At 45.9% G+C, this 23,532-nt stretch overlaps 1 protein-coding gene across 21 annotated transcripts in view; it reads right to left on the minus strand.

Annotated features, from left to right (window-relative positions):
• Positions 1-23,532, minus strand: part of LRRFIP1 (LRR binding FLII interacting protein 1) — a 276,900-nt gene that overhangs the window by 120,934 nt on the left and 132,434 nt on the right. The gene's annotated exons all lie outside the window — the stretch shown is intronic.

Below are 23,532 nucleotides of genomic sequence, written 5' to 3' on the forward strand. Positions count from 1 at the left end.
TAAAAGAAACACCCTACTGTCTTAACATATATATATATATATATATATATATATATATATATCTATCAGAAAATGTATTGGTCTAAAACTGGCAACCGTGATAATTTCCCTCCTGAGGTGGTGAGAAGAGTTCCACGCAGAGTCGGGCATTTGGGCCCAATGCTTTGCACATGCTTAGCCGCTTCACGCATCTAAACAAGCGCAATAAGTAATAGGCCCATCTGCAGAATAACTGAATATCGCCCATCGGACGCCTATTATTTACAGGTGCCCAAAAACAAATAAAATAATAATAATAAACATGCAATATAAACAGTATATATGTTGTAAATGGAATTTAAACATTGTTATTGTTTAGTGCAAAATCATTTTTTTAACAGATTTCTTGCACTTATTACACACAATAAAGCTACGGTGGATAAGGACCCTTATTTATTGTGCAGTTAAATTTATTGTGTTAAATAATATAAACTACATTGTGTTCCTGTTACCTCTTTCATACCAAAAATGCAGGGTCTTACCTGGGAATACGGTCCCGGGATCATGCAGGGACATTCCCGGGTAAGACGCCTTGCATACCGCAGTCAGCAGCCCGGCATATTGCCGGGTTGGTGACGCGGCTGGGGCGGCGCTAGAGATCGCATGATCTCCAAGCGCCGCCTGCACATAGAGAGTGAACGGGAGCCGGGGCGCATTGACCAGGCTCCCGTTCACACCGCACAATGAGCCGGGTTGAACACGGGTTCAACACTGGTCAAGAACAGGGTTGAAATACCGGGTCACTGGACCCGGTATTTCAACCCCAGTACCCTTTTATACCGCACATGAACACGGGTTATGCACGTTCATGTGCCAATCAGAGGTGCTGGTGTGAAAGGGGTATTAGTGACTAAGGGGGACATTTACTAAGTAGTGATAAGAGCGGAGAAGTGAGCCAGTGGAGAAGTTGCTCCATCAACCAATCAGCAGCTCGGTATAATTTTATAGTATGCAAATTATAGATGTTACTTCAGTGCTGATTGGTTGCCATGGGCACTTATCCACTGGCTCACTTCTCTGCTCTTATCACTGCTTAGTAAATGTCCCCCAAAATGTGGTACCTTTCAGAGCTCACATGTCCTGGGAAACTGGATAAAAATGCACCAACACCCATTTCTATATGCTTTCATGCATTGCGCTGTTATTGATGCAAATAATTGTGCGGAAGTGGGGTATCAAGCATGAGAAATTATTAATGTGGCGTTAACATTCAGACAGGCTGCACTGACTTTTGTCATACATGTATTAAAATAAGATTTTACTTACCGATAAATCTATTTCTCGTAGTCCGTAGTGGATGCTGGGGACTCCGTAAGGACCATGGGGGATATAGCGGCTCCGCAGGAGACAGGGCACAATAATAAAAGCTTTAGGATCAGGTGGTGTGCACTGGCTCCTCCCCCTATGACCCTCCTCCAAGCCTCAGTTAGGATACTGTGCCCGGACGAGCGTGCATAATAAGGAAGGATATTGAATCCCGGGTAAGACTCATACCAGCCACACCAATTACACCGTACAACCTGTGATCTGAACCCAGTTAACAGTATGATAACAACGAAGGAGCCTCTGACAAGATGGCTCACAACAAGAATAACCCGATTTTTGTAACAATAACTATGTACAAGTATTGCAGACAATCCGCACTTGGGATGGGCGCCCAGCATCCACTACGGACTACGAGAAATAGATTTATCGGTAAGTAAAATCTTATTTTCTCTGACGTCCTAGTGGATGCTGGGGACTCCGTAAGGACCATGGGGATTATACCAAAGCTCCCAAACGGGCGGGAGAGTGCGGATGACCCTGCAGCACCGAATGAGAGACTCCATGTCCTCCTCAGCCAGGGTATCAAATTTGTAGAATTTAGCAAACGTGTTTGCCCCTGACCAAGTAACTGCTCGGCAAAGTTGTAAAGCCGAGACCCCTCGGGCAGTCGCCCAAGATGAGCCCCCTTCCTTTTGGAATGGGCTTTTACAGATTTTGGCTGTGGCAGGCCTGCCACAGAATGTGTAAACTGAATTGTATTACAAATCCAGCGAGCAATCGTCTGCTTAGAAGCAGGAGCACCCATCTTTTTGGGTGCATACAGGCTAAACAGCGAGTCAGATTTTCTGACTCCAGCCATCCTGGAAACATATTTTTCAGGGCCCTGACAACGTCAAGTAACTTGGAGTCCTCCAAGTCCCTAGTACCCGCAGGTACCACAATAGGTTGGTTCATGTGAAAAACAAAAAACACCTTAAGGAGAAATTGAGGACGAGTCCTCAATTCTGCCCTGTCAGAATGAAAAATTAAGTAAGGGCTTTATATATGATAAAGCCGCCAATTCTGACACACGCCTGGCTGAAGCCAGGGCTAATAGCATCGTCACCTTCCATGTGAGATATTTTAAGTCCACAGTGGTGAGTGGTTCAAACCAATGTAACTTTAGGAAACTCAAAACAACATTGAGATCCCAAGGTGCCACTGGGGCACAAAATGAGGCTGTATATGCAGTACCCCTTTTACAAACATCTGAACGTCAGGCACTAAAGCCAGTTCTTTCTGGAAGAAATTCGACAGGGCCGAAATTTGAACCTTAATGGACCCTAATTTTAGGCCCATAGACAGTCCTGTTTTCAGGAAATGTAGGAAACGACCCAGTTGGAATTCCTCTGTAGGGGCCTTCTTGGCCTCACACCACGCAACATATCTTCACCAAATGCGGTGAAAATGTATTGCGGTTACATCCTTCCTGTCTTTGACCAGGGTAGGGATGACTTCATCTGGAATGCCCTTTCAGGATCCGGCGTTCAACCGCCATGCCGTCAAACGCGGCCGCGGTAAGTCTTGGAACAGACAAGGCCCCTGCTGGAGCAGGTCCTTTCTTAAAGGTAGAGGCCACGGGTCTTCCGTGAACATCTCTTGAAGTTTCGGGTACCAAGTCCTTCTTGGCCAATCCGGAACCACGAGTATCGTTCTTACTCATCTCCCTCTTATGATTCTCAGTACTTTTGGTATGAGAGGCATAGGAGGGAACACATACTCTGACTGGTACACCCACAGTGTTACCAGAGCGTCCACCGCTATTGCCTGAGGGTCCCTTGACCTGGCGCAATATCTGTCTAGTTTTTTGTTCAGGCGGGACGCCATCATGTCCACCTTTGGTTTTTCCCAACGGTTTACAATCATGTGGAAGACTTCCCGATGAAGTCCCCACTCTCCCGGGTAGAGGTCATGCCTGCTGAGGAAGTCTGCTTCCCAGTTTTCCACTCCCGGAATGAACACTGCTGAGAGTGTTATCACATGATTTTTCGCCCAGCGAAGAATCCTTGTAGTTTCTGCCATTTCCCTCCTGCTTCTTGTGCCGCCCTGTTTACGTGGGCGACTGCCGTGATGTTGTCCCACTGGATCAATACCGGCTGACCTTGAAGCAGAGGTCTTGCTAAGCTTAGAGCATTGTAAATTGCCCTTAGCTCCAGTATATTTATGTGGAGAGAAGTCTCCAGACTTGATCACACTCTCTGGAAATTTTTTCCTTGTGTGACTGCTCCCCAGCCACTCAGGCTGGCATCCGTGGTCACCAGGACCCAGTCCTGAATGCCGAATCTGCGGCCCTTTCATAGATGAGCACTCTGCAGCCACCGCAGAAGAAACACCCTTGTCCTTGGAGACAGGGTTATCCGCTGATGCATCTGAAGATGCGATCCGGACCATTTTTCCAGCAGATCCCACGGAAAGGTTCTTGCGTGAAATCTACCGAATGGGATCGCTTTGTAAGAAACCACCATTTTTCACAGGATCCTTGTGCAATGATGCACTGATACTTTTCCTGGTTTTAGGAGGTTCCTGACTAGCTCGGATAACTCCCTGGCTTTCTTCTCCGGGAGAAAACATCCTTTTCTGGACTGTGTCCAGAATCATCCCTAGGAACAGTAGACGTGTCGTCGGAAAAAACTGCGATTTTGGAATATTTAGAATCCACTCGTGCTGTCGTAGAACTACTTAAGATAGTGCTACTCCGACCTCCAACTGTTCTCTGGACCTTGCCTTTATCAGGAAAGCGTCCATATTTCTTTTAAGAAGAATCATCATTTCGGCCATTACCTTGGTAAAGACCCGGGGTGCCGTGGACAATCCAAACGGCAGCGTCTGAACTGATAGTGACAGTTCTGTACCACGAACCTGAGGTACCCTTGGTGAGAAGGCAAATTTGGACATGTAGGTAAGCGTCCCTGATATCCAGTGACACCATATCGTCCCCTTCTTCCTGGTTCGCTATCACTACTCTGAGTGACTCCATCTTGATTTGAACGCTTGTATGTAAGTGTTCAAATATTTCAGATCTCACCGAGCCGTCTGGCTTCAGTACCACAATATAGTGTGGAATAATACCCCTTCCCTTGTTGTAGAAGGGATACTTTGATTATCACCTGCTGGGAATACAGCCTGTGAATTGTTCCCAATACTGCCTCCCTGTCGGAGGGAGACGTTGGTAAAGCAGACTTCAGGAACTTGTGAGGGGGAGACATCTCGAATTTCCAATGTACACCTGGGATACTACGTGTAGGATCCAGGAGTCCACTTGTGAGTGAGCCCCCTGCGTGCTGAAACTCTTGAGATGACCCCCTACCGCACCTGAGTCCGCTTGTACTGCCCCAGCGTCATGCTGCGGACTTGGCAGAAGCTGTGGAGGGCTTCTGTTCCTGGGAATGGGCTGCCTGCTGCAGTCTTCTTCCCTTTCCTCTACCCCTGGGCAGATATGACTGGCCCTTTTGCCCGCCTGCCCTTATGGGGACGAAAGGACTGAGACTGAAAAGACTGTGTCCTTTTCTGCTGAGATGTGACTTGGGGTAACAAAAGGTGGATTTTTCAGCTGTTGCCATGGCCACCAGGTCCGATGGACCGCCCCTTTATACGGCAATACTTCCATGTGCCGTCTGGAATCTGCATCACCTGACCACTGTCGTGTCTTCGTCTGGCAGATATGGACATCACATTTACTCTTGATGCCAGAATGCAAATATCCCTCTGCGCATCTCGCATATATAGAAATGCATCTATAGTCAATAAAATCTTGTCCCTGTCAAGGGTATCAATATTTTCAGTCAGAAAATCCGACCAAGCCCCCTCAGCGCTGCACATCCAGGCTGAGGCGATTGCTGGTCGTAGTATAACACCAGTATGTGTGTATATACTTTTAGGATATTTTTCAGCTTCCTATCAGCTGGCTCCTTGAGGGCTGCCGTATCTGGAGACGGTAACGCCCCTTGTTTTTATAAGCGTGTGAGCGCCTTATCCACCCTAAGGTGTGTTTCCCAACTCGCCCTAACTTCTGGCGGGAAAGGGTATACCGCCAATAATTTTCTATCGGAGGAAACCCACGTATCATCACACACTTCATTTAATTTATCTGATTCAGGAAAAACTACAAGTAGTTTATTCACACCCTACATAATACCCTTATTTGTGGTACTTGTAGTATCAGAAATATGTAACACCTCCTTCATTGCCCTTAACATGAAACGTGTGGCCCTAAAGGAAAATACGTTTGTTTATTCACCGTCGACACTGGAGTCAGTGTCCGTGTCTTCTGTGTCAACCGACTGAGGTAAATGGGCGTTTTTACAAGCCCCTGACGGTGTCTGAGACGCCTGGACAGGTACTAATTTGTTTGCCGGCCGTCTCATGTCGTCAACCGACCTTGCAGCGTGTTGACATTATCACGTAATTCCTAAATAAGCCATCCATTCCAGTGTCGACTCCCTAGAGAGTGACATCACCAATACAGGCAATTTGCTCCGCCTCCTCACCAACATCGTCCTCCTACATGTCGACACACACGTACCGACACACAGCACACACACAGGGGATGCTCTGATAGAGGACAGGACCCCACTAGCCCTTTGGGGAGACAGAGGGAGAGTTTGCCAGCACACACCAAAAACGCTATAATTATACAGGGACAACCCCTTATACAAGTGTTTTCCCTTATAGCATTTTTATATATGTAATCATATCGCCAAATAAGTGCCCCCCCTCTCTGTTTTAACCCTGTTTCTGTAGTGCAGTGCAGGGGAGAGCCTGGGAGCCTTCCTCACAGCAGAGCTGAGCAGGAAAATGGCGCCGTGTGCTGAGGAGAATAGGCCCCACCCCCTTTTCGGCGGGCTCTTCTCCCGGAGTTTGTGAGATCTGGCAGGGGTTAAATACATCCATATAGCCTCAAGGGCTGTATGTGATGTATTTTAGCCATAAAAAGGTATTATACATTGCTGCCCAGGGCGCCCCCCCCAGCGCCCTGCACCCTCAGTGACAGTTGGTGACTGTTGGTGAAGTGTGCTGACAACAATGGCGCACAGCTGCAGTGCTGTGCGCTACCTTATGAAGACTGAAAGTCTTCTGCCGCCTGTTTCTGGACCTCTGGACCTCTTCAACTTCGGCATCTGCAAGGGGGGTCGGCGGCACGGCTCCGGGACGAACCCCAGGGTGAGACCTGTGTTCCGACTCCCTCTGGAGCTAATGGTGTCCAGTAGCCTAAGAAGCAAATCCATCCTGCACGCAGGTGAGTTTACTTCTCTCCCCTAAGTCCCTCGTAGCAGTGAGCCTGTTGCCAGCAGGTCTCACTGAAAGAAAAAAACCTAACTTAAACTTTTATTCTAAGCAGCTCAGGAGAGCCACCTAGATTGCACCCTTCTCGGCCGGGCACAAAAATCTAACTGAGGCTTGGAGGAGGGTCATAGGGGGAGGAGCCAGTGCACACCACCTGATCCTAAAGCTTTTATTATTGTGCCCTGTCTCCTGCGGAGCCGCTATATCCCCCATGGTCCTTACGGAGTCCCCAGCATCCACTAGGACGTCAGAGAAATAATGGCAAACTGCTCTAATCAAGCTGGTAACACTCCTCAGGTGCTGCGGGAGGGGGTTACTCTAGACAAGAAAAACAAAGGGATTTTTCCCACACACTCTGCTGGCTGTTAGTAAGAAGAACTGTATTCTATATAATAATAGAAAATTTAGAGCTCTTCGTTACATATGAACATATGTAACGAAGACCTCTCAATTTTCTATTATTATATAGTATACAGTTCTTCTTACTAACAGCCAGCAGAGTGCGTGGGAAAAATCCCTTTGTTTTTCTTGTCATACATTTATTAACGTGACACATGAAAAAAGCAGATAGGCCACCAGTAGGAGGAAGTAATATGTTGCAAATCTGTACAGTTAGGTATGTAGTCAATTCCCTTTTTTGTGCATAATAATGCTTCATACTCAAAAATAAATTTCTAGATTTACGTGATTCAAATTTTCCACTTTTGCACTGCTGAGATCAAGAATGGGACTTTCACACATCATTTCCCCATAAACAGATTACAGCGGATATTAAAAGTCCTATTTTTCACATTTTTACTCACCTGCAACAAATTGTTTTAGTCCGTTTGCCATATTCAATTACTGTATCTTTAACGGTCATTAACTGCCATATTATGGGGGGGGAGTCAATTAATTGCAGTATTTTATTTATTTTTTTGCACGAAAAAGTGGGGGGTTCGTGATTTTTTTTTTTTTACGATGTACATTGTTGGGAAATTCAATTACCCCTCATTTTTACATGCAAAAAAACCCAACACTTTTTTTGCACAAAAACACAGGGATCCGACAACTTATCCCAGCTCCCTGCGTTTTCGCGATAACGGGTGCAAAAAAAAATGCACTTTATCGATTCGCCTACTTTCAGGCAGGTGAAACAAAATCCCTGATAAAGCCAGATATCTGGGATAACTGAATTACTCCCTAGGGATCAATTAGTCATGGTAATTGAATTCCCCCCTATGTTGTTGTTTAAAATCAAGTATCCCACACGGTAACACACACACAATTGTATCATTGTTGATGAATTGCAGGGGTTGCTGTATTAGTCTACTGATCTAAATAAAACCAATACCGTTCTTTCATTTGCTATGTACATACATATTTGCAATAGTAAGGCGTAAGACCTGTCATCATGTTTTGATTAGTATATAGCAGCATTATATTGCCATGCTGATAGTTCCCAGGAGAGTACCGGTGTAACCTTGAGCTGGTTTATTTTGAATCTGTTTATTTATTTTGAACAATTATTGCCTAATGTTGTTATAGTTGTTATCCAGCCGGTTTATTAAAGGTTACTGGGATGTGGTTAAAAGAAAAAATAACAGCCTTTTGGTTTATATGAGCCTCCACGCCTGGGAGGTGATTATAACTGCGCAAAGTCTGACGCATCAATGTACTGTAGGGACACACAAATAGGAGAATACATGACGTTGGGTTACAAGTTTATACGTAATTTTGCTACATATCGGTTTGCAATGCTGAAATACAGACCGCTGAGATACCGACACCTATTCTCCCTACTGGGGTGTCCATGACACCCCTGAAGGGAGAATAAATAGTATGCATAGCGCGCCACCGTTCCCGCAACGAGCCCGCAAAGGGCTCTTTTGCACTCACCCTGCTGTTGACATTCCGTCCCCCAGCATCCTGTGGTCAGGATTCTGACAGCCTGGATGATGGGCATCAGTATATCGATACCAACCCGTTTGCAATAGTAAGGATTGTGAAAGTCAAAAAATATTCCAGTACACACATCACGTACTAACCACACACACATGCCCGCTGCGCGTGCACTTGTTCCGCCGTGCGTGCATATATCCGCAATTTGCGTATGGTCGCTCCCGCGGTCCTGCATGTGGTGTGGGTATTTACGGCGGAGTTTGTGAACGCATGGAGGGTAATCAAAACATTACATATTTAATCCAAATAGTGCACATTGTACACATAGCCCCCCTGCACCACATCAGCAAGTATCAACAGTTTAAATGATTCCAGGACTAAGGGATACACCTTTGCATGATAGGAAGGGACAGACTAAGGTTATAAGGTGATGTCTGGTATCCAGCTGTAGGGTATTTTAAGGGTAACATTCCGGTGTTGGTTAGAGGAAGATCGCATGTTCCTGCGTATAGTTATGTGCAGAAGTAGAATATAGATATAAACTGTATTTACTGTATATTATGTATGCGGCGGGAATCCAAAGGAGACCACCCACAAGAGCAGTTGAGAAAGACATCGCCCACCTTTTCAAATCAACCTATGACCTCTCCTGTAATGTAAAGATGCATCCCTGTTTCCAATGAACAAATGGATTACAGTATCTATTGTATTGCTTTTGGAAGTAGTGTATAAAAAGCCTGTTGCTGCCTGGCCGTTCAGAAGACTCTTAACGCTATCTACCTGATTAGCGGAGGACTGGACCAGGAAGCGCATGCGAATATTCTCACGTATGTACATTGACTGTAGCCATTTACTCTGTTGTATTGTAGTGTATAAATTGTATTGTTATCCCCTTCCAGATATATGCTGAGGTGTTTACGCCCAGTGTTTAACCACAAATCGGTGTTATGTCCTCTTTTCCCTGCTAGGGTTTAAAGCGTATTAAATTACCTAACTGTATAAGGTTTAAAAGTGTATTGATAAGTTGTGTACGCGCTGGGGGCACTTTGTACCGTCAGCGCTGCATAAGGTTTAAGGTGTAACATCATTGCAGTGCTTTGCTGCATAAGGTTTAGAGTGTAATAATATCATTGTGTTGCATTACTAATAAGGTTTAAAGTATATCAAGAGTGTGTGCGCGCTGTGTGTACTTTGTACCCCCAGTGCGGCGTTTGTACGCTAAGTCCGTACACGGTACAGGACTCTGTACGCAAATAGCGTACAAAGTACGTAGAGTGCATATTAAGTCTAGCGGCCGCAGCGGCTCCATGGTAAAAGTGTGTTTAAAGGTATAGCTATATGGTTCAAGACAATATCGACATTATCAATTGGGGGCATCGTCCGGTTTTTCCTCATACCCGCAGCCTAGCAGGTTAAAGCAGACTTTATCTATCAGCAAAGGGCGGAAGGGTATCCTACGTGAACCTTTTCCTGGCCGTAGAATACACTGGAAACCCTAAGTTATTGCTGATTAGATGGCGTCTGCTCTGCATGGTTTGTAGGGATGCTGGTGGGACCCGTAAAAGTAAATACGCAAAGCTGTTTATAAAAAAATAAAAATCTGTGAATTTCTATTTTGGCGCCAAATGCGCACACAACACAAGCATACACCTGTACTTTGTATTTGTATACCTGCTCGCATTGTTGCCATAAGTACTGATTACTAGATTCATTTAGACCTGTACGGAGAAATTTGTTGCTATTTAGTTAAAATATAGAATAAATATTAAGGAAGTAAACGTAAAACACAAAAACAGTCTGGCCTAGTTAAACAGGTTTATACAGAAAGAAACTGTGTTGTGTTAAGTAAACGATTATAGGTAATATCGCTTACATTTATAGAAGTGTGGGATTTGTACTATTGTGGACGTACGGTTTTTGTACACGTGTCTCGGACAAAGTACGGGACTGCGTACGCAACGTAAAGACATACGCATGGTCGCGTGTTTGCGCAACGTGCATAAGGGTACGACCGCTAAGTACAAATGACACAATAGCATTGTTTAGTTTAGGGGCGTAACAGTAGCCACGCTACAATAGCACAAATTGCTCGGTTTCCAAAATTTAGTTTAAATAAAACCTTTTTTACTGTATTACCTCTGGGGAAAGCTATCAGTTAACAGGAAAGGATATTTTTCTGATCAGAAAACTATAGAGTGTTAGTGTGGGCTGAAAAAGGTGTGAATGTATTGAACCCCGCTTGGTGAACTTGGTGAACTCGGTGAACTTGGTGAGCACGGTCTAGGTGAACATGTGCAACGGAGTGTGATAAAGCTTTGTGAAGTTGTTGTTTTCTTGGTATTACACTCCGGCTGTTTTGGAGCACAGTGTGAAGACTCCAGTGATCCTATAACTTATAGATAGCAAGTGTCTATAAGCGGTACGATTGGACCGCACGGTTGTGTGAGCAATACGTGGCGCAACGTGATACAAAGTTTTGCATATTTGTGCGTAAATCTCGTCATCATACGCGTTGTGTAGAGCACATGCAAGCGTGATTTGTGTAAAAATTGTCTTTTATGCAGATATTCACTGGGTACGGTAAGTTACTCCTAAAGGCCCAGGGGATATAGGCCGAAGTAGGGCCTGCAATGGCTACACGTGTCTGCTAAATATGGCGGATCCGTGGTACTCGGAGCAGAAGAAGTTAGTGGAAGAACTTTGAGGACTTCCACCGTTAGACTACTGTGTTTGGAGCATTTTAGGAAATTTTCCCGTGTTAAAAGGGTCCACAATGGGAGCCAAGTGCACAACACAGGGACGTTCCTCAGTCAGGGTTCAGACAGCAGAATTGAGACCCAGGGGGTCAGCTCGGTTGGTAATGTGAGGGAAGTATGGTCCCCACACTGAGACCTTTTGTGATGAATGGACACGAATGACTGTGGGGGATAAAGCATAATTTCCTGGGATAGGTAGTTTTGATCCAGAGGTACTACACAATGTAAGGAGTAGGATATGTCTAATAAAATCCAGAAAACAAAGGATTAGACATACAGATTGTTTAAATTTATGGCAGCAAGAGGGCGATATGCAAAGGGAACTAGCTTACGCAGCAGGTTCCAAACCTAGCAGGAAAATGATGGCAACCGCACCACCACCACCGTATATTGTAGGGGAGAAAGTGGCTACAGACAATGGCATATTGGTATCTGATAAGAGTATAGTTGACAAATGTACTAATGCTAACCCGTGCAAGTTTTATCCCATTTTAAACTTTCCTCAGGACTGTGAGCAAGAAGATGAGCCCAGCGCGATATCGGCACTCTCTCTAGCAGCCACCATACAGAACACCCAACGGCCCAACCAGTAAGAGCAGTAGTAAGGCCCCCTAGCGGAGGGATAAGTGAGGTTGTGTCCACAGGTAAGTACGGTACCGTACATTATGCAGAGACAATTGCACTTCACATTGTAGAATCAACTCAGAATGATGTAATCGAACTAAATCCTGTCAGGGTGATCGCAGTCCCCTATGGGAGGACTGACGATCAGGGAGTCACGCCCATCAGAAACATTGCTATGCATTGTCCCTGGTCCCACACAGAATTGAGGACAATTATGTCTGAATTTCCCGATCCCAGAAAGGATCTAGTCGCATGCCAGAGGTTTATTAAAGAATTAGGTAACGCCACCGAACCCACAAACAAAGATTGGCGAACAGTGCTACGGGTTTGTTTACCCTCCAATATTGACCCAGCGAAATTCATTACTGATTGTAAATTAGACGCAGAAGTACCTCTCACTGATGAGTACACTCAGGAGAATGTACGACAAATCAATCTGCAATTAGGAGTAATTTCCCTACTGTTGTCAAATGGAATAAAATCTTTTCCATAAGACAAAAAGAAGGTGAAACGGCATCTGAATATTTCCATCGAGCACTGCAGGAAATGGCTAGATACACTGGGGTCGAGGGACATTAAGGAAAATGTACATCACAGGGAGGTAGCTGTGTCAGTATTAATGGACGGGTTAAAAGAGACATTAAGAACAAGGGTACAAACCTCTCTACCTAACTGGAGAGGTATCTCGGTGGCTGCATTAAGAGAGTCCGCTATCGAGCACGACCGTAATATCCAGAAAACCAGGGAGGCACAGGGGGAGCGGTTGATGGTGATGAGCATCCAAGCACTGGAAGGAGCACCAACTCGACCAAAACCCCAGGCCCCTGACACATGGAGAAAGCCAAGAGTTTGTTATCTGTGTAAAAGGGAAGGGCATTATGCCAGCAATTGTAACAGCACACAAAAATTCAGACCCCCTAGACAAGAACACGAGCAAAGTTATTAAACACATAATTGGGATCAGGGATCGCATAGGAGAAGTTACGAGCCACACGCAGGGGAAACAAAGAAGCACCCACCAAGGAAGGACTGGCAGACCTCTGAAAATTCTCAGCTATCCCCCTCACATATTGTAGCTGCCAGCGCGCTGCGGGAGGGTCACAATATACAATAGGGGTTGGGCCACACCTGTAGTCTGCAGCCAGTGAAGTTGATTGCTAGCCTTGGTAGTGAACCTGAGGTCACAGTTGATGTAGCTGGTAGATCATTCCTTGTAGATACTGGGGCGGCCAGGTAAACTCTGTGATTTGTCTTCAAAGTTTCCTCTTCATCCTCTTACGTTCACTGACAGGATTACAGTTCAAACGTCACATGCCTTCTCGGTCTGTCAGAGCTCTGCCTAAATCCAGTATATCTCACTAGCATAGGGACACCAGTATCAGTGTGCCTGGTCATGCACAAAGGGTGGAGAATGGGAATACTGGTGAAGATAGACTGTGCATAGATACCGATATACATGATGGTGTGACAGCCTGATGGTGAACGCAAATTTGACAAATTTTCTTTTTATTATTCCCCCCCCCCCCTCCTCTCTTTTCACTTTCCAAAGATGGTTTACTTCATACAACAGTTAAACACATTGAAATACAAGATTTATGTTCCCTACAGAAAGGTCGCTGACCCGGAGAGAACATTGTATCACTGGAGTGTCTGTTCCGGGAAGGTTGAGAGACAGGACTGTTGTCACGGCACCTGAGCGCGGAGAACAACAAGACCAGAGGCGGTTGTCGCACCAGTTTTTCTTTTTTTTATTATTTTCTCCATCTCCCACTACCCTCCTTCCCTTTTCCTCCCCCTTCTTGTTTCCCTTCTCTCCCCTTAACAAGATGGACTTACCCCAAGAGACTGCATTCCGGGTTTTCCTGTTAACCCTGTTGTTGACCAGAACAGTCTGTTTCGGCGAGAGTCCCAGAGAGGTCGAGAAAGGATCTGGAATGGGTTCTGATGGCGAGGACGGATTTGTAGAATTCCAAGAGCAACACATCACTCGAGCAAAGGCGAGTATCAGAAAACGATCTGGTAGTCAGGGAGCTCGGAGGCACTGTGAAGGGTTATTGGCTGAGGAAAATTGCATTTGTAAGAATTGTGAGAACATAGTTGAGGATGGGTGCATCCAGAGATGTCAGTCCAGCCTTAATATCAACATGGACCGTCATCCATTGAGTGATTACCACTCACTAGTGGGTAAGGTCTTAAACCAGACAGAATGCTGGGTGTGCTCACAAGTACCTCAAGGTCAGAGCAAGTCAGGATTAGTACCGTACCCTTTAGCAATAGATGAGGTACTCGAATTACGGGGTGGGAGACCAGTGGACAAGAAATTTAATATTTCTAGGCCCCCTAGTTTGAAGCTCCACCAGTATCATGTAGATAGATCCTTACTATGCTTCAACATTTCCAATTACCGAAAACCAGGAAATTGGGAGGTGACATGGAATAACCAGACCATGGCCTTTTCACACAGAGCTGATAGGATACCCATAGACTCTGAACTTGTACGCCAAATAGCCAACAGTGGAAGGTATTTTCGGTATAGGTATACTCGAGGAAGCAAGACAATGTGGGTTGGAGAAGTATCACCAGGGTACTGTGCTCATATCATCCAGCCGGATACTTGTACTGAGCAGATGGGAGAACTAGGGATTGGGTTTTTCACTTGGAAAGTTTGTAATATGGTAATGTCATATTCTGTCCCATATGTTCTCCCCGATGATGCCTATTTCATATGTGGGAGGAAGGCGTATAAGTGGCTTGCCCCGAACTCAGAGGGATTGTGTTATGTTGGAAGAGTGTTGCCAGAGGTCATGACCATAACCCATGATAAGATGAAAGACGTTCACTGCAGTGCTCAGGCTCCTTATACTCATACTCACTATGAACACATCGTTAAGAGACACCTCATAGATAGGACAGAGCACGTAGCCTCTGATTTGATCCACGAATCCACCGGGATTCAATTCCTTCTCGCATTAGACATCACCCGTACTGCCAGAGGAATTATAAATTATAGGTATATCCATGCGCTAGCGAACTTGATAGATAATATCACTGAGATGTATGACGACACCTTCAGGTATACGGGTAGGGAGTTGCAAGCTTACAAGACAGAACTGATCCAGCATAGGATGGTCCTTAATTATATCACAGCTGTGACGGGTGGGTACTGTGTCACTTTGGCAACTCAATATGCTGTGAAGTGCTGTACGTATATTACAAACAGCACTGATGACCAAACCGAGATCATTGATCAAAAGATGGACGATATCTTGCAGTTGAAGTGGGAGTTCCGAAGGAGACACAACCTTACCCTGACTGCTGTGAGTAATGAACTGACCGGCTGGGTCTCATGGTTGAACCCACGAAATTGGTTCTCAGGATTAGGAGAGTGGGCTCAAAATGTTATTATGAGTGTGGGAAAGTTTCTCCTTTGTATCCTGGGAGTCGTCATAATTATTGGTTTGATATTTAGGTGTGTTCGAATTCTAACGCGGCGCAAGCACGGCACAAAATTGATGAGTTTAAGGAGCGGGGGCGCTGTTACAGCAGCAGATTTAATTTATGACCCATCCATAGAGACAGTGTTATGATAAGGATTGCAAATGAATTTCATGGCCTGTATCTTTCACCCGTTTTTCCTTTGTCTCCCCCTTTGCCCGAGTACATCGATCCGGAAAAGACATCGACTACACCCAAGAATGATTACGAAAATGTTATGTGAATGTATTTTAGATATGTGTCTTATCTTCATCTCTACAACCTTCAGTTAGTGACAAACATAGTCGACAGGTGATATCCACATATATTAGCACTCACATATGTTCCCCCTCCATGTATCATCTACTTAATGTGCACCCCATTTGTTGGAACAAGAAGCCGAAAAGAGCTCGGTAGTGTTTGCTGGCCCACTTACAGACCCTTAATACGGGATAAGAAGGATTTAATGTATACTTCGCAATACCTCGAAGCTTATCTAGAACATATACGGCACGATGATACATGCCCCTCAGACATGGATTCATACATACATGCTTTTTCTATCCCACTAGGTCATACATTTCCCACCTACACCTCTCCTCCTACCATCCAACCATCTGTAGATATTGTATTGTATATTTTTCTGTTTAGTGTTTAGATAGTGGCAGTTATTGTTGACTGCCAAAGGGTGGACTGTCAAAGTCGAAAAATATTCCAGTACACACATCACGTACTAACCACACACACATGCCCGCTGCGCGTGCACTTGTTCCGCCGTGCGTGCACATATCCGCAATTTGCGTATGGTCGCTCCCACGGTCCTGCGCGTGGTGTGGGTATTTACGGCAGAGTTTGTGAACGCATGGAGGGTTATCAAAACATTACATATTTAATCCAAATAGTGCACATTGTACACATAGCCCCCCTGCACCACATCAGCAAGTATCAACAGTTTAAATGATTCCAGGACTAAGGGATTCGCCTTTGCATGATAGGAAGGGACAGACTAAGGTTATAAGGTGATGTCTGGTATCCAGCTGTAGGGTATTTTAAGGGTAACGTTCCGGTGTTGGTTAGAGGAAGATCGCATGTTCCTGCGTATAGTTATGTGCAGAAGTAGAATATAGATATAAACTGTTTTTACTGTATATTATGTATGCGGCGGGAATCCAAAGGAGACCACCCACAAGAGCAGTTGAGAAAGACATCGCCCACCTTTTCAAATCAACCTATGACCTCTCCTGTAATGTAAAGATGCATCCCTGTGTCCAATGGACAAAGGGATTACAGTATCCATTGTATTGCTTTTGGAAGTAGTGTATAAAAAGCCTGTTGCTGCCTGGCCGGTCAGAAGACTCTGAACGCTATCTACCTGATTAGCGGAGAACTGGACCAGGAAGCGCATGCGAATATTCTCACGTATGTACATTGACTGTAGCCATTTACTCTGTTGTATTGTAGTGTATAAATTGTATTGTTATCCCCTTCCAGATATATACGCTGAGGTGTCCGGAGCCCAGTGTTTAACTACAAATCGGTGTTGTGTCCTCTTTTCCCTGCTAGGGTTTAAAGCGTATTACATTACCTAACTGTATAAGGTTTAAAAGTGTATTGATAAGTTGTGTACGCGCTGCAGGTACTTTGTACTGTCAGCGCTGCATAAGGTTTAAGGTGTAACATCATTGCAGTGCTTTGCTGCATAAGGTTTAGAGTGTAATAATATAATTGCATTGCATTACTAATAAGGTTTAAAGTATATCAAGAGTGTGTGCGCGCTGTGTGTACTTTGTACCCCCAGCGCGGCGTTTGTACGCTAAGTCCGTACACGGTACGGGACTCTGTACGCAAATAGCGTACAAAGTACGTAGAGTGCATATTAAGTCTAGCGGCCGCAGCGGCTCCATGGTAAAAGTGTGTTTAAAGGTATAGCTTTATGGTTCAAGATAATATCGACATTATCAGGATTCAGTAAGTGCCGAGGACATGTGTGTTTTTGTCTTGCATTGCGCCTGATTCAGACGTGGGCGCAATGTCAATATTGTACGTGGGGCAATATTTTACTACTGCGTGCGTGTATACGTTGCGCAGCGCAAGTGCCACGTTGGTCTGCATTTTTCCTAGGACGCCTGCGTTTTTTCGAACACTCCCTGAAAACGGTCAGTTGACACCCAGAAACACCCACTTCATGTCAATCACTCTGCGGTCAGCAGGGCGACTGAAAAGCTTCGCTAGACCATGTGTGAAACTACATCAGTCGTTGTAAAAGTACGTCGCGCGTGCGTTTTGCGCCGCGTACGCATGCGCAGAAGTGCCGTTTTTTAGCCTCATCGCTGCACAGCACACGAATGCAGCTAGCGAACAACTCGGAATGACCACCAATGTGTAATGTTGTGGTAACATTTACTGCTGATACTTCATTGTATTATTATATTGTCACTTTAGCATTTTTCACTAATACTGTGAATCTGCATTTCTATGCTATGGCCAGGGGGAGATTATCAATGCTTGGAGAGATAAAGTACCAACCAGCAGCTCCTGTCATTTTTCTAACACATCTTGTAAAATGACAGTTAGGAGCTGATTGGTTGGTACTTCTCTGCACTTTATCACTTTATCTCTCTCCAAGGCTTGATATATCGCCCCATAGAAACAGAAGTACCGTTTCTCTAAACATTCAATATTATTTGTTTCAGAATAATATTCCATTGCACTCTTCAAGACGACACCGTAAGAAATACTCGGCTCCCAGACTCCAGCTCTCACCCTGCTATAATACTGCCTCTGCTACAGTCTGTGTGCCTCACTACTGTATATAAGAATGCAGCCAAGCCCAGGACTTCTATTTATACAATTCTGCGATGGGCAGAGGTTTACTGTTAACACACACGCAGGCACACCCTGCTCCTGGCTATTTCTGTATGTGCCTTCATTCCGGACGTCTGGGAAAATGCACAGAGAGGAAAAAGAAAGGTGTGGGCAGCTAGAGATGTCCCATGTACGGTATACAACTGGCAGGGGTTCAGTATGATTTACCGACGGACACAATACCGACGGCCATAATCCCGACAGCTATTGACCTACAGTCCAAATACCGACACGGTCAAAATGCCGACATTTGTTTTGCCGACATGTTCAAAATGCCGACATAGTCAGAATACCGACATGTGAAATGCCGATGTGCATTTTTCGGGGGGGGGGGGGGGGGGGTCGACATGGACACTGTCTCAGTGTACCACGTCCCCTCACATGGCTCGCTGCGCTCGGCCCACTATTATATTCCCCGTCCAGGTCCATTGGGATGGTAAAGTATGAACATGTCTGTTTTTGGGCAAAAAATTCCTTGAAAACGCATGTCGCATTTTGACATGTCAGAATTTTAATTGACGGTATTCTGACTATGTCAGCATTTTTAACATGTCGGCATAATGAATGTCGGTAAATCAGCTGCTACCCAACTTTCAGGCATTTGTAAAAGAAGTGCACCCTACACACAACACACGTCGGAATCACACACGCGTGCCCTGACATGTGATTTCTAAGCTGCATGTTTCGTTTTTTGGTTTGTGGATCCCCCCTCCATAATTCATTTCTACCATGCTACATAGGCACCCAGAATAATACTCCTCCCAAATTGACTTGCCATTGCTTCCAATCCTTCAAATTGAAAAAAATATTTGCACATCATTCTTATTTTTTTCTTTATGTTGTTTAGTTATTACTAACGTTCTTTCCTACTTTGCAAATTGTGTTCTAGAAAATATCTTATTACTTGTTAGGGCAGCTGAATTATCCTGTAGACCAGGGATGTGGAACCTTTGGCCCTCCACATACCAGCATGCCCTGCTACCGTTTTGCTATTTTTACTAGTGATGAGCGCCGGAAATTTTTCGGGTTTTGTGTTTTGGTTTTGGGTTCGGTTCCGCGGCCGTGTTTTGGGTTCGAACGCGTTTTGGCAAAACCTCACCGAATTTTTTTTGTCGGATTCGGGTGTGTTTTGGATTCGGGTGTTTTTTTCAAAAAACCCTCAAAAACAGCTTAAATCATAGAATTTGGGGGTCATTTTGATCCCAAAGTATTATTAACCTCAATAACCATAATTTCCACTCATTTTCAGTCTATTCTGAACACCTCACACCTCACAATATTATTTTTAGTCCTAAAATTTGCACCGAGGTCGCTGGATGGCTAAGCTAAGCAACCCAAGTGGCCGACACAAACACCTGGCCCATCTAGGAGTGGCACTGCAGTGTCACGCAGGCTGGCCCTTCAAAAAACTACTCCCCAAACAGCACATGACACAAAGAAAAAAAGAGGCGCAATGAGGTAGCTGTGTGAGTAAGCTAAGCGACCCTAGTGGCCGACACAAACACCTGGCCCATCTAGGAGTGGCACTGCAGTGTCACGCAGGCTGGCCCTTCAAAAAACTACTCCCCAAACAGCACATGGCGCAAAGAAAAAAAGAGGCGCAATGAGGTAGCTGTGTGAGTAAGCTAAGCGACCCTAGTGGCCGACACAAACACCTGGCCCATCTAGGAGTGGCACTGCAGTGTCACGCAGGCTGGCCCTTCAAAAAACTACTCCCCAAACAGCACATGACGCAAAGAAAAAAAGAGGCGCAATGAGGTAGCTGTGTGAGTAAGCTAAGCGACCCTAGTGGCCGACACAAACACCTGGCCCATCTAGGAGTGGCACTGTAGTGTCACGCAGGCTGGCCCTTCAAAAAACTACTCCCCAAACAGCACATGACGCAAAGAAAAAAAGAGGCGCAATGAGGTAGCTGTGTGAGTAAGCTAAGCGACCCTAGTGGCCGACACAAACACCTGGCCCATCTAGGAGTGGCACTGCAGTGTCACGCAGGCTGGCCCTTCAAAAAACTACTCCCCAAACAGCACATGACGCAAAGAAAAAAAGAGGCGCAATGAGGTAGCTGTGTGAGTAAGCTAAGCGACCCAAGTGGCCGACACAAACACCTGGCCCATCTAGGAGTGGCACTGCAGTGTCACGCAGGCTGGCCCTTCAAAAAACTACTCCCCAAACAGCACATGACGCAAAGAAAAAAAGAGGCGCAATGAGGTAGCTGTGTGAGTAAGCTAAGCGACCCAAGTGGCCGACACAAACACCTGGCCCATCTAGGAGTGGCACTGCAGTGTCACGCAGGCTGGCCCTTCAAAAAACTACTCCCCAAACAGCACATGACGCAAAGAAAAAAAGAGGCGCAATGAGGTAGCTGTGTGAGTAAGCTAAGCGACCCTAGTGGCCGACACAAACACCTGGCCCATCTAGGAGTGGCACTGCAGTGTCACGCAGGCTGGCCCTTCAAAAAACTACTCCCCAAACAGCACATGACGCAAAGAAAAAAAGAGGCGCAATGAGGTAGCTGTGTGAGTAAGCTAAGCGACCCTAGTGGCCGACACAAACACCTGGCCCATCTAGGAGTGGCACTGCAGTGTCACGCAGGCTGGCCCTTCAAAAAACTACTCCCCAAACAGCACATGACGCAAAGAAAAAAAGAGGCGCAATGAGGTAGCTGTGTGAGTAAGCTAAGCGACCCTAGTGGCCGACACAAACACCTGGCCCATCTAGGAGTGGCACTGCAGTGTCACGCAGGCTGGCCCTTCAAAAAACTACTCCCCAAACAGCACATGACGCAAAGAAAAAAAGAGGCGCAATGAGGTAGCTGTGTGAGTAAGCTAAGCGACCCTAGTGGCCGACACAAACACCTAGCCCATCTAGGAGTGGCACTGCAGTGTCACGCAGGCTGGCCCTTCAAAAAACTACTCCCCAAACAGCACATGACGCAAAGAAAAAAAGAGGCGCAATGAGGTAGCTGTGTGAGTAAGCTAAGCGACCCAAGTGGCCGACACAAACACCTGGCCCATCTAGGAGTGGCACTGCAGTGTCACGCAGGCTGGCCCTTCAAAAAACTACTCCCCAAACAGCACATGACGCAAAGAAAAATTAAAGAAAAAAGAGGTGCAAGATGGAATTGTCCTTGGGCCCTCCCACCCACCCTTATGTTGTGTAAACAGGACATGCACACTTTAACCAACCCATCATTTCAGTGACAGGGTCTGCCACACGACTGTGACTGAAATGACGGGTTGGTTTGGACCCCCACCAAAAAAGAAGCAATTAATCTCTCCTTGCACAAACTGGCTCTACAGAGGCAAGATGTCCACCTCATCATCATCCTCCGATATATCACCGTGTACATCCCCCTCCTCACAGATTATCAATTCGTCCCCACTGGAATCCACCATCTCAGCTCCCTGTGTACTTTGTGGAGGCAATTGCTGCTGGTCAATGTCTCCACGGAGGAATTGATTATAATTCATTTTAATGAACATCATCTTCTCCACATTTTCTGGATGTAACCTCGTAGGCCGATTGCTGACAAGGTGAGCGGCGGCACTAAACACTCTTTCGGAGTACACACTTGTGAGAGGGCAACTTAGGTAGAATAAAGCCAGTTTGTGCAAGTGCCTCCAAATTGCCTCTTTTTCCTGCCAGTATAAGTACGGACTGTCTGACGTGCCTACTTGGATGCGGTCACTCATATAATCCTCCACCATTCTTTCAATGGGGAGAGAATCATATGCAGTGACAGTAGACGACATGTCCGTAATCGTTGTCAGGTCCTTCAGTCCGGACCAGATGTTAGCATCAGCAGTCGCTCCAGACTGCCCTGCATCAGCAGTCGCTCCAGACTGCCCTGCATCACCGCCAGCGGGTGGGCTCGGAATTCTGAGCCTTTTCCTCGCACCCCCAGTTGCGGGAGAATGTGAAGGAGGAGATGTTGACAGGTCGCGTTCCGCTTGACTTGACAATTTTGTCACCAGCAGTTCTTTGAACCCCAGCAGACTTGTGTCTGCCGGAAAGAGAGATCCAAGGTAGGTTTTAAATCTAGGATCGAGCACGGTGGCCAAAATGTAGTGCTCTGATTTCAACAGATTGACCACCCGTGAATCCTTGTTAAGCGAATTAAGGGCTCCATCCACAAGTCCCACATGCCTAGCGGAATCGCTCTGTGTTAGCTCCTCCTTCAATGTCTCCAGCTTCTTCTGCAAAAGCCTGATGAGGGGAATGACCTGACTCAGGCTGGCAGTGTCTGAACTGACTTCACGTGTGGCAAGTTCAAAAGGTTGCAGAACCTTGCACAACGTTGAAATCATTCTCCACTGCGCTTGAGACAGGTGCATTCCACCTCCTATATCGTGGTCAGTTGTATAGGCTTGAATGGCCTTTTGCTGCTCCTCCAACCTCTGAAGCATATAGAGGGTTGAATTCCACCTCGTTACCACTTCTTGCTTCAGATGATGGCAGGGCAGGTTCAGGCGTTTTTGGTGGTGCTCCAGTCTTCTGTACGTGGTGCCTGTACGCCGAAAGTGTCCCGCAATTCTTCTGGCCACCGACAGCATCTCTTGCACGCCCCTCTCGTTTTTTAAATAATTCTGCACCACCAAATTCAAGGTATGTGCAAAACATGGGACGTGCTGGAATGTGCCCATATTTAATGCACACACAATATTGCTGGCGTTGTCCGATGCCACAAATCCACAGGAGAGTCCAATTGGGGTAAGCCATTCTGCGATGATCTTCCTCAGTTGCCGTAAGAGGTTTTTAGCTGTGTGCGTATTCTGGAAAGCGGTGATACAAAGCGAAGCCTGCCTAGGAAAGAGTTGGCGTTTGCGAGATGCTGCTACTGGTGCCGCCGCTGCTGTTCTTGCGGCGGGAGTCCATACATCTACCCAGTGGGCTGTCACAGTCATATAGTCCTGAGCCTGCCCTGCTCCACTTGTCCACATGTCCGTGGTTAAGTGGACATTGGGTACAACTGCATTTTTTAGGACACTGGTGAGTCTTTTTCTGAGGTCTGTGTACATTTTCGGTATCGCCTGCCTAGAGAAATGGAACCTAGATGGTATTTGGTACCGGAGACACAGTACCTCCAACAAGTCTCTAGTTGCCTCTGCAGTAATGATGGATACCGGAACCACGTTTCTCACCGCCCAGGATGCCAAGGCCTCAGTTATCCGCTTTGCAGCAGGATGACTGCTGTGATATTTCATCTTCCTCGCAAAGGACTGTTGGACAGTCAATTGCTTGGTGGAAGTAGTAAAAGTGGTCTTACGACTTCCCCTCTGGGATGACCATCGACTCCCAGCAGCAG

The sequence above is a fragment of the Pseudophryne corroboree genome, chromosome 7 (genome assembly GCF_028390025.1).
Source record: "Pseudophryne corroboree isolate aPseCor3 chromosome 7, aPseCor3.hap2, whole genome shotgun sequence".
NCBI classification, from domain to species: domain Eukaryota; kingdom Metazoa; phylum Chordata; class Amphibia; order Anura; family Myobatrachidae; genus Pseudophryne; species Pseudophryne corroboree.